This window comes from Dendrobates tinctorius, unplaced genomic scaffold (assembly GCF_039654945.1).
Source record: "Dendrobates tinctorius isolate UK_male_01 unplaced genomic scaffold, ASM3965494v1 ptg000151l, whole genome shotgun sequence".
Classification (NCBI taxonomy): Eukaryota; Metazoa; Chordata; class Amphibia; order Anura; family Dendrobatidae; genus Dendrobates; species Dendrobates tinctorius.
Window position 1 is genome coordinate 937,880 of NW_027361818.1, and position 19,241 is coordinate 957,120.

The window sequence follows — 19,241 nt, forward strand, 5'->3', positions numbered from 1 at the left end:
AGGAGATGAATGGATTGTATATTGAGAAATGCAGAGATTTTGTTGACCACATGTTTCTCATGGTTAAAATTGTCTTTGGTTTCCACACACTGTCAGGGAATTAATCTGCATTGTTTTATTATTCCCAGCGTCTACTATATTTTCTTTTCACTAATCTTTCATGTGCAAAATCCAATCTTTTCAAAGGTAAAACAATAAACTGTGAACACGATTTCATCCAACATGAAGATTTCAAGTCCATCGTCTTAAAAATGCAGCCATCAAAATAGTGATTTTGTTGACCACATGTTTCTCATGCTTAAAATTGTGGTTGGACACCGCGCACTGCCAGGGAATTAATCTGCTTTTTTTTATTATTCCCTACTTTTACTATATTTTCTTTTCACTAATCTTTCATAAGCAAAATCCAATCTTTTCAAAACTAATACAATAAACTGAACATGATTTCATCCAACATGAAGATTTCAAGTCCATCGTCTTAAAAATGCAGCCATCAAAATATATGGCATTGCTGATGGTTCTCAGTTGTCTTTTTGGAACCAGTTTAAATACTTTAATTGACATTTTATTGCTGAAAGAAATTTGGTGTAGAGGATTTCCAGCTATCAATACATAGATTTCTATTATCTGCAAATGATGTCATCAATATCATGGGAAACATCTAGTAATATTTCTTTAAGTTTTCATACTTGTTAATTTCATTCTTGAGACAGATTTCGACTCAAATATATTTAATTGTCCCATTTTCATATGTCTTGGCCCATTTTAATAATATACTGTATATATTATTTTACTCTTTTCGAGAAGGTCCAAAGTTTTGAACAAGTAAAACACTGCACTGTGAACAGGATTTGAACCTGTGTGGGGATTTGCGGCCATCACAGCCAATTATAGGCTCACCTTATCAGATGTGTTTGCCATGTGAACACAGAGAACAGCCTGTGAAAAGATTTTGGCCTAAATTCGCATGAATATCTATTGTAGGATACAGCCATGAGCAAGAGAACTTTACTGACTTACTGAATAGAAAGGAGTGGTCTGAGATTAAAGAGTAGAAGGAGATGAGTGGATTGTATATTGAGAAATGCAGAGATTTTGTTGACCACGTGTTTCTCATGGTTAAAATTGTCTTTGGTTTCCGCACACTGTCACGGAATTAATCTGTATTGTTTTATTATTCCCAGCTTTTACTATATTTTCTTTTCACTAATCTTTCATGTGCAAAATCCAATCTTTTCAAAGGTAAAACAATAAACTGTGAACACGATTTCATCCAACATGAAGATTTCAAGTCCATCGTCTTAAAAATGCAGCCATCAAAATATATGGCATTGCTGATGGTTCTCAGTTGTCTTTTTGGAACCAGTTTAAATACTTTCATTGACTTTTTATTGCTGAAAGAAATTTGGTGTAGAGGATTTCCAGCAACCAATACATAGATTTCTATTATCTGCAAATGATGTCATCAATATCATGGGAAACATCGAGTAATATTTCTTGGAGTTTTCATACTGCTAAATCTCATTCTTGAGGCAGATTTCGAGTCAAACATGTTAAGTTGTCCCATTTTCATATCACTTGGCCCGTTTTAATAATATACTGTATATATTATTTTACTCTTTTCGAGAAGGTCCAAAGTTTTGACCTAGTAAAACACTGCACTGTGGACAGGATTTGAACCTGTGCGGGGATACCCCATTGGATTTCAAGTCCAACACCTTAACCACTCTGCCATCACAGCCAACTGTTGAATAAACTATCAGATGTTTTTGCCATGTGAGCACAGAGGGAGAGCCTGTGAGAAGATTTTGGTCTAAGTTCACCTGAATCTCTACTGAACTACAAAGCCATGAGCATGAAAACTAGACTGACTTACTGAAGAGAAAGAAGTGGTCTGAGATCAAAGAGTAGAAGGAGATAAATGGATTGTATATTAAGAAACGCAGTGATTTTGTTGACCACATGTTTCTCATGGTTAAAATTGTGGTTGGACACCGCGCACTGCCAGGGAATTAATCTGCATTTTTTTTATTATTCCCAACTTTTACTATATTTTCTTTTCACTAATCTGTGATAAGCAAAATCCAATCTTTTCAAAACTAATACAATAAACTGAACATGATTTCATCCAACATGAAGATTTCAAGTCCATCGTCTTAAAAATGCAGCCATCAAAATATATGGCATTGCTGATGGTTCTCAGTTGTCTTTTTGGAACCAGTTTAAATACTTTAATTGACATTTTATTGCTGAAAGATATTTGGTGTAGAGGATTTCCAGCTATCAATACATAGATTTCTATTGTCTGCAAATGATGTCATCAATATCATGGAAAACATCTAGTAATATTTCTTTAAGTTTTCATACTTGTTAATTTCATTCTTGAGACAGATTTCGACTCAAACATATTTAGTTGTCCCATTTTCATATGTCTTGGCCCATTTTAATAATATACTGTATATATTATTTTACTCTTTTCGAGAAGGTCCAAAGTTTTGACCAAGTAAAACATTGCACTGTGATGAGGATTTGAACCTGTGTGTGGATTTGCAGCCATCACAGCCTATTATAGGCTCACTTTATCAGATGTGTTTGCCATGTGAACACAGAGAACAGCCTGTGAGAAGATTTTGGCCTAAGTTCGCATGAATATCTATTTAGGATACAGCCATGAGCAAGAGAACTTGACTGACTTACTGAAGAGAAAGGAGTGGTCTGAGATCAAAGAGTAGAAGGAGATGAATGGATTGTATATTGAGAAACGCAGAGATTTTGTTGACCACATGTTTCTCATGGTTAAAATTGTCTTTGGTTTCCACACACTGTCAGGGAATTAATCTGCATTGTTTTATTATTCCCAGCGTCTACTATATTTTCTTTTCACTAATCTTTCATGTGCAAAATCCAATCTTTGCAAAGGTAAAACAATAAACTGTGAACACGATTTCATCCAACATGAAGATTTCAAGTCCATCGTCTTAAAAATGCAGCCATCAAAATATATGGCATTGCTGATGGTTCTCAGTTGTCTTTTTGGAACCAGTTTAAATACTTTCATTGACTTTTTATTGCTGAAAGAAATTTGGTGTAGAGGATTTCCAGCAACCAATACATAGATTTCTATTATCTGCAAATGATGTCATCAATATCATGGGAAACATCGAGTAATATTTCTTGGAGTTTTCATACTGCTAAATCTCATTCTTGAGGCAGATTTCGAGTCAAACATGTTAAGTTGTCCCATTTTCATATCACTTGGCCCGTTTTAATAATATACTGTATATATTATTTTACTCTTTTCGAGAAGGTCCAAAGTTTTGACCAAGTAAAACACTACGCTGTGAACAGGATTTGAACCTGTGCAGGGATACCCCATTGGATTTCGAGTCGAACGCCTTAACCACTCGACCATCACAGCCAACTGTTGAAGAATTCATTAGATGTTTTTGCCATGTGAGGACAGAGGGAGAGCCTGTGAGAAGATTTTGGTCTAAGTTCACCTGAATCTCTACTGAACTACAAAGCCATGAGCATGAAAACTAGACTGACTTACTGAAGAGAAAGAAGTGGTCTGAGATCAAAGAGTAGAAGGAGATAAATGGATTGTATATTAAGAAACGCAGTGATTTTGTTGACCACATGTTTCTCATGCTTAAAATTGTGGTTGGACACCGCGCACTGCCAGGGAATTAATCTGCATTTTTTTATTATTCCCAACTTTTACTATATTTTCTTTTCACTAATCTTTCATAAGCAAAATCCAATCTTTTCAAAACTAATACAATAAACTGAACATGATTTCATCCAACATGAAGATTTCAAGTCCATCGTCTTAAAAATGCAGCCATCAAAATATATGGCATTGCTGATGGTTCTCAGTTGTCTTTTTGGAACCAGTTTAAATACTTTAATTTACATTTTATTGCTGAAAGAAATTTGGTGTAGAGGATTTCCAGCTATCAATACATAGATTTCTATTACCTGCAAATGATGTCATCAATATCATGGGAAACATCTAGTAATATTTCTTTAAGTTTTCATACTTGTTAATTTCATTCTTGAGACAGATTTCGACTCAAATATATTTAATTGTCCCATTTTCATATGTCTTGGCCCATTTTAATAATATACTGTATATATTATTTTACTCTTTTCGAGAAGGTCCAAAGTTTTGACCAAGTAAAACACTGCACTGTGAACAGGATTTGAACCTGTGTGGGGATTTGCGGCCATCACAGCCAATTATAGGCTCACCTTATCAGATGTGTTTGCCATGTGAACACAGAGAACAGCCTGTGAAAAGATTTTGGCCTAAATTCACATGAATATCTACTGTAGGATACAGCCATGAGCAAGAGAACTTGACTGACTTACTGAATAGAAAGGAGTGGTCTGAGATTAAAGAGTAGAAGGAGATGAGTGGATTGTATATTGAGAAATGCAGAGATTTTGTTGACCACGTGTTTCTCATGGTTAAAATTGTCTTTGGTTTCCGCACACTGTCAGGGAATTAATCTGTATTGTTTTATTATTCCCAGCTTTTACTATATTTTCCTTTTACTAATCTTTCATGTGCAAAATCCAATCTTTTCAAAGGTAAAACAATAAACTGTGAACACGATTTCATCCAACATGAAGATTTCAAGTCCATCGTCTTAAAAATGCAGCCATCAAAATATATGGCATTGCTGATGGTTCTCAGTTGTCTTTTTGGAACCAGTTTAAATACTTTCATTGACTTTTTATTGCTGAAAGAAATTTGGTGTAGAGTATTTCCAGCAACCAATACATAGATTTCTATTATCTGCAAATGATGTCATCAATATCATGGGAAACATCGAGTAATATTTCTTGGAGTTTTCATACTGCTAAATCTCATTCTTGAGGCAGATTTCGAGTCAAACATGTTAAGTTGTCCCATTTTCATATCACTTGGCCCGTTTTAATAATATACTGTATATATTATTTTACTCTTTTCGAGAAGGTCCAAAGTTTTGACCAAGTAAAACACTGCGCTGTGAACAGGATTTGAACCTGTGCGGGGATTTGCGGCCATCACAGCCAATTATAGGCTCACTTTATCAGATGTGTTAGCCACGTGAAAACAGAGAACAGCCTGTGAAAAGATTTTGTCCTAAATTCGCATGAATATCTATTGTAGGATACAGCCATGAGCAAGAGAACTTGACTGACTTACTGAAGAGAAAGGAGTGGTCTGAGATTAAAGAGTAGAAGGAGATGAATGGATTGTATATTGAGAAACGCAGAGATTTTGTTGAACACGTGTTTCTAATGGTTAAAATTGTCTTTGGTTTCCGCACACTGTCAGGGAATTAATCTGCATTGTTTTATTTCTCCCAGCTTTTACTATGTTTTCTTTTTTTGTAAATTCTTTATTTTTGAATTTTACACATCACCATTAAAACCAACCCCAATTCTCAGGTACAGTTAGCGAAATGTTAAGCAAGGGTTGGTTTCAGGCGAGAAGGAAGGAAAAAATGAGGGAAAAATAGGTAGGGGAGAAAAGGGAGAAAGAAAGGGAAAGGGAAAAAGGGTACACATACATATACAGTATCAACAACATTAACATCAACATCATGTGGTCGACAACAGAAGCACAATCATTAAATGGGTGCACTTTGGAAAATAACACATCGCACTACATTACAATTGGGCTATCTAGTTTGGGGCAGTGAGGCTAAAAACCCCAGAACAGAAGCCGTCTAATTCAGTTAAACTTGAGAAACTCTAAAATGCCTTTAAAGAGGATTGTCTTCTAAATACCTATTCCAAGGGGCCCAAGTCAACACATAAGCTTTATGATTATAAATTTCCCAGCTAGACAGCTCCTCTAAGCGAGAGATCTGATTTATTTTGGTATACCATTCTCCTAACGTGGGAGGAGCTGCATCCTTCCAATGGACAGCTATCAACTGTCTCGCCGCACTCAACATCAGTGGAAGAAGCCCATGTTTTTTTGGTAAAAAATCTTTAGACGGGCATGAAAGGAGAGCCTCCGTGGCTCTAAGATCAACCTTTATTAGTTTTAATTTTCTGAGAACTAGTTCAACTCCCTCCCAAAACACCCGCAATCTAGGGCAGCCCCAGAATATATGTGAATGATGTCCTCTAGAATTGAGGCATCGCCAACATTCATCATTATCCGCGAGGCCCAACTGGAATAATTTAGCTGGAGTTAAATGCCACCTAGTTAATATTTTATAAGAATTCTCCTGCAGAAGTACACATCTAGAAAAACCCCTGGCATTTGACAGCATTTTAGATATTTGGTCTTCTGTAAACGTGGTATTAAGTTCCATTTCCCAAGAGTGTATAAAGGAGGGTTTAGAATGTACAGTCGGAGAGATGAGATGCGAGTAAATGCGAGATATAATTTTTAGCCGTGGGGATGGAAGTTTAACCATAATATCTAACCAAGACCAATTAGATTTAGACGGGAATCTCCATCTGAACTGTAAAAGTGTACATCTGATGTGTTGTTTTTGGAGAAAATTTGTTGGTTGAGTCGACATGCCCTGTGGCCAAGACCCCTCCCGCAAGATGCCTTTACCATAAAAACTATTCAACGTTTCTCCAGGGATGTTGGACCATAAATTGTATGGGTCTTGAAAATCTAGCTCTAACAAATAGGGAATTGAGCCGATCGGTGTCAATATTGAGGGGAAGGTATCTTCCGGGAACTCTCCCATTACCAATCTTTTAATACGCAATGTAGTTGTAGTTATGTCATCCAACCTAAGAGAGGCCGGCGGTTTAGCCTTAGTCCAAAGATACGGCAAACCCCTCGGGCCCAATAAAGCCCAGTCAACACTATCCCCCTCCTCCCTTCCAGCACAGGACACCACCTTTAACCATCTACTGAGATGAATAGCCTTATAGTATAAAAAAAGGTCTGGGACCCCCAATCCTCCAGAAGAGATAGGGCGAGAAAGAAACTTATATGGCAACCTAGCCCTTTTAGATTTCCAAATAAATTTTCCAATAAGGGATTTTAATGTTCCAAAAAATGTCAGGGGAATCCAAATCGGAACCATGTTCATGGTATATAGTATAATAGGCATTATATATGCCTTAAACACTTTAATACGACCCATCCAGGATAAAGTGGGTAGGCTATACTTCTGCATCAGGCTTTTGACCTTTTGAATTAAAGGAATGTAATTATTGTGGAATAGGTTGGCGGGATCTCTAGTTATCGTTATTCCCAAATATCTAATAGAATTAGTAGCCCAAGAAAATGGAATCTGCGTACGAATAGTGGAGGTCTGAGAGTGAGGGAGACCAACGCTTAGCACTTCAGATTTTGATAAATTAATTTTGAAATTAGAAAGGAGACCAAAATGATGATGAATGCCCGGGATGGATTGGAGATAAGGAAAAGCAGATCATCTGTGAAAGCTAGAGTTTTAAGTGACCTTCGACCCACCGACAACCCCTCTATACGTTGGTCTTGTCTGATGCTTTGTATCAAAGTTTCTACAACTAAAATGAACAAAGATGGCGACAAGGGACAACCCTGTCTAGTCCCGTTATTAATCCCAAAACTATCTGACAGGGTGCCGTTAACTCTGACTTTGGCCGTCGGTTGGGAATAAAGCGAGAGGACCGCTGTTACATATTGGGGGGAAGCCAAACCTAAGCATTACTTGTTCCATGAACCTCCAGCTCACTCTGTCGAAAGCCTTCTCAGCATCCGTCGACAGAAGCATCAAAGGTATACCCCGAGTCTTAGCAAACATTATAGACTGAATGACTTTAGTAGAATTGTCCTTCCCTTCCCTGCCTCTTACAAAACCTACTTGATCTGCATGAATTAGCTTAGGTAAGAAATTGCTTAATCTGCCCGCTAATATTTTAGCCCACATCTTAATATCTGCATTAAGCAGTGATATTGGTCTGTAGCTAGCGCACAGGTTGGGGTCTTTACCCTCCTTAGGGAGGACTGTAATGTATGCCTCTAAGGATTGTCTAGGGGGGAGCTGGCCTTCCAGATAGGAATTAAACAAAGACACTAGGTGAGGTAACAGTGTTTTTATAAACTTTTTATAATAGATAATGGGAAGACCATCTGGACCCGGTGCCTTTCCGTTCGGAATAGTAGAAAGAGTGTCTAAAATTTCTTTGGGGCTAACTGGAGCAGTCAGCAAGGACTGGCCTTCAAGAGTTATTTTAGGGAGATGTAGTGAGGTCAAGAATTCTTTTATTTTTGCCAAGGCTGTGGCTGGCTCCTGCATGCTATCCGGTGTATTTAAATTGTATAAATTTTCATAAAAGGTTTTAAACTCCCTGGCAATATCTGCAGTCCCGAGAATTGAGGAGCCATCCAAAGCTCTGAGTTGTCTAAGAAACGTCTTTTCTTTTTGTTTCTTAAGTAGGGATGTCATAAGCTTACTACTTTTATTGCCATGAAGATAAAACTTCTGCTTACTTCTCATGTAGATTTTTGCTGATTGAATGTTTAAAAGGTTTTTCAATGAGGTTCTCAGATCTGTCAGTTCAGATAATGTTTTATTTACCTGAGATCTCTTATGTAGTCTCTCGTAGGAGCTTATTTGATGTAGAATAGACACAACCTTTTTTGTTTGCTCTTTTTTCAAATAGGAGCCTAGGGCGATAAATTCCCCTCTCATTACTGCTTTATGTGATTCCCATACCATAGGCAAGGGCGGGCCTGAGTGCAAATTATTTTGAAAAAAGAAGTCAAGAGTGTTTGTCAGTTTTTCAATGTGGGAATCCGAGTCCAACAGTGTCTCATTCAGTGACCATGACCCAGCCGGCCGTGGTAGAGTTTTTATCTCTATGTCAAGGAAAATGGGAGCGTGGTCTGAGAGAGAGATGATATCTATATTAGCTTTTTTAACTAATTGGAGATTAGCTGTTTGTATCAATAGGTAATCAATTCTGTGATAGCTATTATTCGGATGGGAATAAAAAGTGTAATCTCTGCCCGAAGGAAAAAGTGTTCTCCAAGGGTCTATCAGATGCAATTTTTGTAATGAAAGGTGTAATCTTCTCAGCGCCCTTTGAGCCGACCTGCCCGTTGAAGTATCTAAAATTGGGTTCAAAGATACATTAAAATCCCCTTCCACCAACAACAGACCCTCAGTAAAAAGTTCTAGAACATTCATTGTTTTACACAGCCAACCTATCTGGTTCCTATTTGGGGCATATAAATTACACAGGGTAATCTTAGTGTTGGCCAAAAAGCCCTTAATTATAATGTACCTGCCTTCTGAATCCGATAAACAATCACTCAAAATAAAGGGAACATTTTTCTTTATAGCAATACTCACTCCACCCGACGCTGAACCACCCGTACTGTGATACCAGGTCGGGTAGCGAGATCTAGACATATCTGGGACTCTCCCTTTTTTAAAATGTGTCTCCTGCAGGAAAACTATACTAGACTTCTTTGAATGCAAAAGATTCATTACTTGGCTTCTCTTACTTGGGGATCGCAAGCCCTTTACATTATACGAAGCCACTGTCATAGTGGCGAAGTTCACCTTATCACCCATAGTTTGGTAAAGGAAGTAATAACAAAGATTCCTCTGTCATCAAACCACCGAAATTAAAAAAAAACAAAGAGATAAAAAAAATAACAAAAACCCTAAAAATTATTAAGATAAAACAAGAGAAATATAACAAGAACCAACTACCTGCCTGTAGCAGAGGTAGGGGGTCAAACATACCTCCCATAACAGAGCAGGAAATAACATTTCTGACACACAAGTGGCACATGTTAACTTATACGGCAATTGAATGATAACAACACATGAGTAAATGTCAAACTTAGCAAGCTAAAATAAGATAGAACATGTCCGAATGGATCGAGGGGTCCGGCTCCAGTATTGGAAAAATGCAACCGAGAGAAGCACAAGAAAGCTCAGGGGGGTATCTCCTTTTCCATTCCAGATTTCCCTCTTTTAGGAGTCGAGCGTTTCTTTCCTAGGACCCAGTCACCCTGCCCTCCAGTAAAAGCATGGACAGGGAGAGCTGTGCGATGATCCATGTCCAGAGGTAGCCAGGAAGGAATATCCATAGGGGCAATGCCAAAAGCGTCCCATATTTTGGGTAAATCTTCAGGGGTCCGAACCATTATTTGCCTACCATCTCCTTGTATAGATATACCAAACGGAAACAGCCATTTATATAAGATTTTACATGAGCGCAACACCTCCAGGAGGGGCCTTAGGACTCTTCTTTTTGCAAGGGTTGACGGTGCAACGTCCTGATAAAGATGAATAGCAGATCCCTCATAAGAAAGATTTTTAATGTCTCTTGAGGCAGACAAAATAGCATTGGTATCCAAATAGCTCAATAGGCCGCAAATCACATCCCTCGGAGGTTCCATTGGCTTCGGCTTTGGTCTAAGTGATCTATGCACCCTCTCTATTATAATTCGATCACATGTTTCTTGTGGGATTAAGAGGGCAAAGATCTCCTTTGTAGATTTTTCTAATATTTCTGTGGAAACACTTTCAGGCAAGCCTTTTATCCGTATGTTCTTCCTGCGACTCCAATTTTCCTGATCCTCGAGAGCCAGAAAAGAGTTGTTAAGCTGTGTTCTGTGGTAGTCCAGATGCTCTCTCATGGCATTGGAGTGGCTAATGATAGAGGACTGAGAGGACTCCAAAGACTCCACTCTATTACCAATGTGTAGCAAATCCGCTCTCATGCCAGATATCTCATTAACTAATGGTTTTATAGCTTGTGCTAATAATTTTTTAAAAAACGATCTAGAAAGTTTCCCAGAATCTGATTGAGTGACATCGCTGCCTGAAGCATCATCACTGGAGTCTGAGTCCTCGACATGCTCCTCCTCCACAACCTCTGCAGGGAGCCTTTTAGCATTAGGCTTAGATGAAGCAGATTTATTTTTCAAAAATTTATCCATTTCACCCTGTTTGCTTCTATACGCCTGTGCAGCCAACGGTTTTGCACGCTCTTTGTTAGTTTTGACCATTTTGCTTAATTAAAGCGCGCCTTTAATTTACCACCCGTGCATCCAGAAAAGTCTAGTAGTGCATTTTTCTATATGAAAATAGCCCCATGCAACTTGGAGGGCGAGGGGTTAATATATGGAAACATCCGTGGGGATCTGCTGGAGCCGATAGGGACAGGGTAACGTCAAATCCCCACCACGGCGCTGCAGAAAAGACACAATGTCCTCCTCACCAATGTCGCATAAATCTGTAGACAGCAGCACCTCTATGTGGGGAGAGCGATATCCCCCGATCCAAAAACAACTCAGACCCTGGGAAATGTCTCAGTAAAAATAGGGGGCCGTCAACACCTCGTCTGGCCCAGAGCCAGCACCCTCCTCCACCGCACATAACGATAGTTCTCCCCGCAGGCCCCAGAGACAGATCACCGGGGGTTCCCTCTCACCGCCGTTTGCTCTAACGGGCGAGACCGCTCCTTGTTCCGCGGTCTCACGCCTCTATCGAAGGCCTCCTGCAGTCCGGTTTCCAGGCCTTGTGCTCAGGGGGATGTAAAGATGGCGCCCATCTCTCTCCAGCGCTGCAGCACCCTCCACGAGGCCGCTCTGCGCTCCGGTGTCACGGCGGAGAGCAGCAGCCCCTCTCTTCTCCCTACCACCCCTCACCTTCTCCTCCAAGCCCGGGGCACACTAAAATTAGTTTTAGCCACTTTCGTTCGGGCCAAATAAGGTAGTTTTGTGGCTGGAAGCGGGAGCTGCCATAAGACACGTCCTCCCTGTGTGAGATCCAGGCCACGCCCCCAGCTTTTACTATATTTTCTTTTCACTAATCTTTCATGTGCAAAATCCAATCTTTTCAAAGGTAAAACAAGAAACTGTGAACACGATTTCATCCAACATGAAGATTTCAAGTCCATCGTCTTAAAAATGCAGCCATCAAAATATATGGCATTGCTGATGGTTCTCAGTTGTCTTTTTGGAACAAGTTTAAATACTTTAATTGACATTTTATTGCTGAAAGAAATTTGGTGTAGAGGATTTCCAGCTATCAATACATAGATTTCTATTATCTGCAAATGATGTCATCAATATCATGGGAAACATCTAGTAATATTTCTTTAAGTTTTCATAATCGTTAATTTCATTCTTGAGACAGATTTCGACTCAAACATATTTAGTTGTCCCATTTTCAAATGTCTTGGCCCATTTTAATAACATACTGTATATATTATTTTACTCTTTTCGAGAAGGTCCAAAGTTTTGACCAAGTAAAACACTACACTGTGAACAGGTTTTGAACCTGTGTGGGGATTTGCGGCCATCACAGCCAATTATAGGCTCACTTTAACAGATGTGTTTGCCATGTGAACACAGAGAAGAGCCTGTGAAAAGATTTTGGCCTAAGTTCGCATGAATATCTATTGTAGGATACAGCCATGAGCAAATGAACTTGACTGACTTACTGAAGAGAAAGGAGTGGTCTGAGATTAAAGAGTAGAAGGAGATGAATGGATTGTATATTGAGAAACGCAGAGATTTTGTTGACCACATGTTTCTCATGGTTAAAATTGTCTTTGGTTTCCGCACACTGTCAGGGAATTAATCTGCATTGTTTTATTATTCCCAGCTTTTACTATATTTTCTTTTCACTAATCTTTCATGTGCAAAATCCAATCTTTTCAAAGGTAAAACAATAAACTGTGAACACGATTTCATCCAACATGAAGATTTCAAGTCCATCGTCTTAAAAATGCAGCCATCAAAATATATGACATTGCTGATGGTTCTCAGTTGTCTTTTTGGAACCAGTTTAAATACTTTCATTGACTTTTTATTGCTGAAAGAAATTTGGTGTAGAGGATTTCCAGTTATCAAAACATAGATTTCTATTATCTGCAAATGATGTCATCAATATCATGGGAAACATCGAGTAATATTTCTTGAAGTTTTCATACTGCTTTATTTCATTCTTGAGGCAGATTTTGTCCCATTTTCATATCACTTTGCCCGTTTTAATAATATACTGTATATATTATTTTACTCTTTTCGAGAAGGTCCAAAGTTTTGACCAAGTAAAACACTGCGCTGTGAACAGGATTTGAAGCTGTGCAGGGATACCCCATTGGATTTCGAGTCCAACGCCTTAACCACTCGGCCATCACAGCCAACTGTTGACTAATCTATCAGATGTTTTTGCCATGTGAGCACAGAGGGAGAGCCTGTGAGAAGATTTTGGTCTAAGTTCACCTGAATCTCTACTGAACTACAAAGCCATGAGCATGAAAACTAGACTGACTTACTGAAGAGAAAGAAGTGGTCTGAGATCAAAGAGTAGAAGGAGATAAATGGATTGTATATTAAGAAACGCAGTGATTTTGTTGACCACATGTTTCTCATGGTTAAAATTGTGGTTGGACACCGCGCACTGCCAGGGAATTAACCTGCATTTTTTTTTTATTCCCAACTTTTACTATATTTTCTGTTCACTAATCTTTCATAAGCAAAATCCAATCTTTTCAAAACTAATACAATAAACTGAACATGATTTCATCCAACAAGAAGATTTCAAGTCCATCGTCTTAAAAATGCAGCCATCAAAATATATGGCATTGCTGATGGTTCTCAGTTGTCTTTTTGGAACCAGTTTAAATACTTTAATTGACATTTTATTGCTGAAAGAAATTTGGTGTAGAGGATTTCCAGCTATCAATACATAGATTTCTATTATCTGCAAATGATGTCATCAATATCATGGGAAACATCTAGTAATATTTCTTTAAGTTTTCATACTTGTTAATTTCATTCTTGAGACAGATTTCGACTCAAATATATTTAGTAGTCCCATTTTCATATGTCTTGTCCCATTTTAATAATATACTGTATATATTATTTTACTCTTTTCGAGAAAGTCCAAAGTTTTGACCAAGTAAAACACTGCACTGTGAACAGGATTTGAACCTGTGTGGGGATTTGCGGCCATCACAGCCAATTATAGGCTCACTTTATCAGATGTGTTTGCCATGTGAACACAGAGAACAGCCTGTGAAAAGATTTTGGCCTAAATTCGCATGAATATCTATTGTAGGATACAGCCATGAGCAAGAGAACTTTACTGACTTACTGAAGAGAAAGGAGTGGTCTGAGATTAACACTAGAACTACTGTACTCGTGACACATACTAGAACTACTGAATGTAGTCATTTTGACTACTGACTTGTTTTCGTTATTAGAGTTTCATTTGTGGTTATTTATTAATTATATTTTTTTAATGTATTATTATTGTGAGATCCAACAGTAATGCTTTGGAATGTTTTTTTCATTTATTTTTTTTCATATTTTTCTACAGGAAATAACAAAAGTAAAGTAAGCAAAACAATAATAGACTTTTTAAAATAATTTATTATTAAAGTGCACACATATAAACAACAACTCAAGAACAACAAGCAGAGAAAATGTAAGTGAAGGAGAAGAAAAATGAAAATATGGCGCAGAATCTCAATAAAAACGACCAACCGTTATTATGAAGTACAACCGGTAACTTTCTAAACATTTGTTGATTCGCATTTCAGGCATCGTCTTTCAATTACAGCGGTACATTGCCCACACAAAGACTTATGGCAAGTCATACAATTTCCAACAGATCGATTTATTTTTGCATTTTGCTTTTATCTGGCAAAGTTTTTTTTGAGACATCACATCTGAAGATGTAGCAACTTGAGACATGCCACCCTTTCCCCTAGATACAACATACGGACCACTCAACTCTGTGACAAGCTTTTGCAAAAATGCCTTGTGTGACATTTGTCAGGTGGTCATCTTCTTGTATAATATCCAAGCATTTATACCCGCTAAGTCTAAGGTATTTTCAAATGCGTGAACAGGCCGTCTCCTAGTACCTGTTCTTGTGCTGTATTTGCGTGCCATCTGATCTACTACATCTACTCCATATTTTGTTTCATTATAAAACTTTACAGTTTCTGGAGATTTTTTGGAGATTCAGAAGCAACAAGAACATCGGGATGGACGGAACTCAGAATTATCACATTTTTGGTTGGCTTACCTTGATACACGGTAAGTGTAAAATTATCCTCATTTTTATAGACTTTAGTGCTGTACAACTTTTCTTTCATTGTTTTTATTTCTTTAGGCACTTCTCGTCTTATCTTATTTAGCGTTCCCACGATAGTCGTTCCCTGGCTTTTTAGCTGTTTGGCAAGTTTTACTGATGTAAAATAATTATCGGTGGTTACATTTCGACCTTTTTTCAAAAACGGCTGCAATAGTTTCATGACTACGTGGTCAGCTAAACGGTCATCAGCACGGCGTGAATCATCTTTACCCAGATAAGGGAAGCCATTTACAACATATTTACTATCCTTATCTACAGCTAGCCAAAATTTATGGCCATATTTATCTGGCTTGGAAGGTGTATACTGTGTGAAAGGACACCTGGTTTTGTTTGGAAAAGTTGTTCATCAACCGTAATGTATGGGCCAGGTTTGTAACAAGCAATGCAATTGGCAATAAACCTGTCCCACACAATAGAAAAGAGAGCAAATTTGCCGGTTTGCAGTCTCTGCGATCGATTGGACTTCTCATCAAATCTGAGGTAATGCATAATTTCTACAAAACGGTCCCTAGACATTATCGCTTTGCATAACGGTATTCCCCAGTCATAATCTAACCAGGTAACACGATGAAAATGTGAAAAGTTTGTCATCTGAATTGAACTAAATCTATTTGAACATCAGGGTAAATAAGATACAGTGAAAAAATTATGCACAAAACTTTACAGCAACTTTTAGTGACAAAAGGACAGCAAAATATAGCAGGTAGTCAAAAAGACTACCTTTTAGTAGTTATAGGTGAATGTTGAAATAAATGGGCAATTTTTGCACCTAAATTATTTATTGCCACAAAATCTTTTTTAACATCCTATTTGAGGAAAAGTCACCGAGTCTCAAGCCGGAATTCCAAAAAATGTAGTCACAGAGGAGAAATACATAGTGCGAAGTAGTCAAAATGACTACCTCAGTAGTTCTAGTGTTAAAGAGTAGAAGGAGATGAATGGATTGTATATTGAGAAACGCAGAGATTTTGTTGACCACGTGTTTCTAATGGTTAAAATTGTCTTTGGTTTCCGCACACTGTCAGGGAATTAATCTGCATTGTTTTATTATTCCCAGCTTTTACTACATTTTCTTTTCACTAATCTTTCATGTGCAAAATCCAATCTTTTCAAAGGTAAAACAATAAACTGTGAACACGATTTCATCCAACATGAAGATTTCAAGTCCATCGTCTTAAAAATGCAGCCATCAAAATATATGGCATTGCTGATGGTTCTCAGTTGTCTTTTTGGAACCAGTTTAAATACTTTCATTGACTTTTTATTGCTGAAAGAAATTTGGTGTAGAGGATTAACAGCAACCAATACATAGATTTCTATTATCTGCAAATGATGTCATCAATATCATGGGAAACATCGAGTAATATTTCTTGAAGTTTTCATACTGCTTAATTTCATTCTTGAGGCAAACATGTTGGAGTTGTCCCATTTTCATATCACTTGGCCCGTTTTAATAATATACTGTATATATTATTTTACTCTTTTCGAGAAGGTCCAAAGTTTTGACCAAGTAAAACACTGCGCTGTGAACAGGATTTGAACCTGTGCGGAGATACCCCATTGGATTTCAAGTCCAACGCCTTAACCAGTCGGCCAGCACAGCCAACTGTTGAATAATCTATCAGATGTTTTTGCCATGTGAGCACAGAGGGAAAGCCTGTGAGAAGATTTTGGTCTAAGTTCACCTGAAACTCTACTGAACTACACAGCCATGAGCATGAAAACTAGACTGACTTACTGAAGAGAAAGAAGTGGTCTGAGATCAAAGAGTAGAAGGAGATAAATGGATTGTATATTAAGAAACGCAGTGATTTTGTTGACCACATGTTTCTCATGCTTAAAATTGTGATTGGACACCGCGCACTGCCAGGGAATTAATCTGCATTTTTTTATTATTCCGAACTTTTACTATATTTTCTTTTCACTAATCTTTCATAAGCAAAATCCAATCTTTTCAAAACTAATACAATAAACTGAACATGATTTCATCCAACAAGAAGATTTCAAGTCCATCGTCTTAAAAATGCAGCCATCAAAATATATGGCATTGCTGATGGTTCTCAGTTGTCTTTTTGGAACCAGTTTAAATACTTTAATTGACATTTTATTGCTGAAAGAAATTTGGTGTAGAGGATTTCCAGCTATCAATACATAGATTTCTATTATCTGCAAATGATGTCATCAATATCATGGGAAACATCTAGTAATATTTCTTTAAGTTTTCATACTTGTTAATTTCATTCTTGAGACAGATTTCGACTCAAATATATTTAGTAGTCCCATTTTCATATGTCTTGTCCCATTTTAATAATATACTGTATATATTATTTTTCTCTTTTCGAGAAAGTCCAAAGTTTTGACCAAGTAAAACACTGCACTGTGAACAGGATTTGAACCTGTGTGGGGATTTGCGGCCATCACAGCCAATTATAGGCTCACTTTATCAGATGTGTTTGCCATGTGAACACAGAGAACAGCCTGTGAAAAGATTTTGGCCTAAATTCGCATGAATATCTATTGTAGGATACAGCCATGAGCAAGAGAACTTGACTGACTTACTGAAGAGAAAGGAGTGGTCTGAGATTAACACTAGAACTTCTGTACTCGTGACACCTACTAGAACTACTGAATGTAGTCATTTTGACTACTGACTTGTTTTCGTTATTAGAGTTTCATTTGTGGTTATTTATTAATTATATTTTTTTAATGTATTATTATTGTGAGATCCAACAGTAATGCTTTGGAATGTTTTTTTCATTTATTTTTTTTCATATTTTTCTACAGGAAATAACAAAAGTAAAGTAAGCAAAACAATAATAGACTTTTTAAAATAATTTATTATTAAAGTGCACACATATAAACAACAACTCAAGAACAACAAGCAGAGAAAATGTAAGTGAAGGAGAAGAAAAATGAAAATATGGCGCAGAATCTCAATAAAAACGACCAACCGTTATTATGAAGTACAACCGGTAACTTTCTAAACATTTGTTGATTCGCATTTCAGGCATCGTCTTTCAATTACAGCGGTACATTGCCCACACAAAGACTTATGGCAAGTCATACAATTTCCAACAGATCGATTTATTTTTGCATTTTGCTTTTATCTGGCAAAGTTTTTTTTGAGACATCACATCTGAAGATGTAGCAACTTGAGACATGCCACCCTTTCCCCTAGATACAACATACGGACCACTCAACTCTGTGACAAGCTTTTGCAAAAATGCCTTGTGTGACATTTGTCAGGTGGTCATCTTCTTGTATAATATCCAAGCATTTATACCCGCTAAGTCTAAGGTATTTTCAAATGCGTGAACAGGCCGTCTCCTAGTACCTGTTCTTGTGCTGTATTTGCGTGCCATCTGATCTACTACATCTACTCCATATTTTGTTTCATTATAAAACTTTACAGTTTCTGGAGATTTTTTGGAGATTCAGAAGCAACAAGAACATCGGGATGGACGGAACTCAGAATTATCACATTTTTGGTTGGCTTACCTTGATACACGGTAAGTGTAAAATTATCCTCATTTTTATAGACTTTAGTGCTGTACAACTTTTCTTTCATTGTTTTTATTTCTTTAGGCACTTCTCGTCTTATCTTATTTAGCGTTCCCACGATAGTCGTTCCCTGGCTTTTTAGCTGTTTGGCAAGTTTTACTGATGTAAAATAATTATCGGTGGTTACATTTCGACCTTTTTTCAAAAACGGCTGCAATAGTTTCATGACTACGTGGTCAGCTAAACGGTCATCAGCACGGCGTGAATCATCTTTACCCAGATAAGGGAAGCCATTTACAACATATTTACTATCCTTATCTACAGCTAGCCAAAATTTATGGCCATATTTATCTGGCTTGGAAGGTGTATACTGTGTGAAAGGACACCTGGTTTTGTTTGGAAAAGTTGTTCATCAACCGTAATGTATGGGCCAGGTTTGTAACAAGCAATGCAATTGGCAATAAACCTGTCCCACACAATAGAAAAGAGAGCAAATTTGCCGGTTTGCAGTCTCTGCGATCGATTGGACTTCTCATCAAATCTGAGGTAATGCATAATTTCTACAAAACGGTCCCTAGACATTATCGCTTTGCATAACGGTATTCCCCAGTCATAATCTAACCAGGTAACACGATGAAAATGTGAAAA

General features: G+C 37.6%; 4 non-coding genes across 4 annotated transcripts; all 4 read right to left on the reverse strand.

The window, feature by feature from the left end:
* Window positions 1-1,659: 1,659 nt before the first annotated feature.
* TRNAS-UGA (transfer RNA serine (anticodon UGA)) lies at window positions 1,660-1,741 on the reverse strand. Its single transcript has one exon. It is a non-coding gene; the product is annotated as a tRNA-Ser (tRNA).
* A 1,595-nt stretch (window positions 1,742-3,336) lies between these two features.
* TRNAS-CGA (transfer RNA serine (anticodon CGA)) lies at window positions 3,337-3,418 on the reverse strand. Its single transcript has one exon. It is a non-coding gene; the product is annotated as a tRNA-Ser (tRNA).
* A 9,628-nt stretch (window positions 3,419-13,046) lies between these two features.
* On the reverse strand, window positions 13,047-13,128 carry TRNAS-CGA (transfer RNA serine (anticodon CGA)). Its single transcript has one exon. It is a non-coding gene; the product is annotated as a tRNA-Ser (tRNA).
* Window positions 13,129-16,613: 3,485 nt separating this feature from the next.
* On the reverse strand, window positions 16,614-16,695 carry TRNAS-UGA (transfer RNA serine (anticodon UGA)). The gene has a single exon. It is a non-coding gene; the product is annotated as a tRNA-Ser (tRNA).
* Between the last annotated feature and the right edge of the window lie 2,546 nt (window positions 16,696-19,241).